The sequence below is a fragment of the Nematolebias whitei genome, chromosome 11 (assembly GCF_014905685.2).
Source record: "Nematolebias whitei isolate Nwh7 chromosome 11, NemWhi1, whole genome shotgun sequence".
In the NCBI taxonomy this organism is placed as follows: domain Eukaryota; kingdom Metazoa; phylum Chordata; class Actinopteri; order Cyprinodontiformes; family Rivulidae; genus Nematolebias; species Nematolebias whitei.
In genome coordinates this window covers 22,289,468-22,291,065 of record NC_056508.1, presented here as the reverse complement: position 1 = coordinate 22,291,065, position 1,598 = coordinate 22,289,468, and the positions used below count along the sequence as shown (strand labels likewise).

Genomic DNA, 1,598 nt, shown 5'->3' with positions numbered 1-1,598 from the left:
ATATATATATATATATATATATATATATATATATATATATATATATAATTTGGTAAAACCTTGATAATTTGTAACACGTCCTGATATCTGGTCCCCTTCTTTGTTATGTTATAAAAACAGAAATTCAGTGCTTTGTTCAAATGTAAAATGCCAGATATTTTTTATTGTTTTTCTTTTTTGAGCTTTAAAATGAGCTGTATTTTTTTTCCCTTGAACATGTTGGTTTCTCAAGTGTTTAATCAAACTCGAGGTTTTAAGTACATGCAGTGTCATCCTGCTGTAATATGTAGCGAGCCAGTCGGAAACAACAGGAATACATCCATCCATTATCTTTACCCGCTTATTCCATTTTGGGTCACGGGGGTCGCTGGTGCCCATGTCCAGCAATCACTGTGCGAGGGGCAGGGTACACCCTGGACGGGTCGCAAGTCCATCACAGGGACACATAGAGACAAACGAGACAAACAACCATTCACTCTCTCACTCACACCTAGGGACAATTTAGAGTTACCAATCAGCCTAACATGCATGTTTTTGGTCTGTGGGAGGAAACCGGAGTACTCGGAGAAAACCCACGCATGCACAGAGAGAACATGCAAACTCCACCCAAAAAGGCCCCTGGACCGGGGTTTGAACCAGGGACCTGCTCGCTGAGAGACAGCAGCTCTACCAGTTGCGCCACCGTGCTGCCCACAGGAATACATTGTAATATTAAAGATTTTGCAGGTCCAACCCAGTAACTTGGTGCTAATTTAATTTCCTCAATTTGTTGGTTTCAACTCCTCACTTTAAAATCAAATTTCTCCGTGCCAGTCTTCATTCACAGCCTATTCAAAACTGCTTTACTATCAGAGTCATGTTTTACAAAACCTATTTTATAAAGCATTCTGTCCCACTTGCCATATTTGAGTATGCCTCATATCCTTTTAGCATCCCAGGGATTACCGTCTTAATACAAGGCATCAATAAGTATCAACTTCATCTGCAGAATGTGTGGTGCCTGGGGTTCATCTTTCCTTTAGTCAGCACAGACTCCTATTGACACTCCTCTGAACAATGGGCTCACATGGACATTTCTGTGGTTTAACTAGGGAACTTTTACATCCTCAGTTTATGTCCAGAAAGTCTAAAAAGCAAAACAAGCGAGGCAGTTTTTAAGTAATGCACACTGCATCGATTTTCCACTCATCTCTGTTGTAAACCCAGTGACTCCAGCACTGATGAGCTTTCCTGTTAAGAACAGTAAAGCTGCAAATTAAGAATGAAAGTTTAATTCAGAAATTTACACAATTTATTTCAGCTTTTTTTTTTTTCACCTTGTCACTTGATTTGTTTTTCTAGACCTAAACTATGAGATATGAAAGAATGGACATTGAGATTTGCCAACAGCAATTTTTTTTTTACAGGAATGTAGATTATTATTAATAAAAATGTAACTTTCCATTGAGGAATCATGGAAGGCAGAGTTAATCAACTTTATATTTCCAAGGGGCTGTCAGAGGTCAGTGCTGACTGAGAGGCAGGCGTTCAGCTCAGCTGCTTCAGTCCACAGGCAGCCTCCCAACATTTCTGTGTTGCCTTCAGCAGGTATACTATAC

General features: G+C 39.7%; 1 protein-coding gene across 1 annotated transcript in view; it reads right to left on the bottom strand.

Annotated features, from left to right (window-relative positions):
* The window catches only part of LOC119416665 (metabotropic glutamate receptor 4-like), a 186,047-nt gene that overhangs the window by 14,141 nt on the left and 170,308 nt on the right, over positions 1–1,598 (bottom strand). The gene's annotated exons all lie outside the window — the stretch shown is intronic.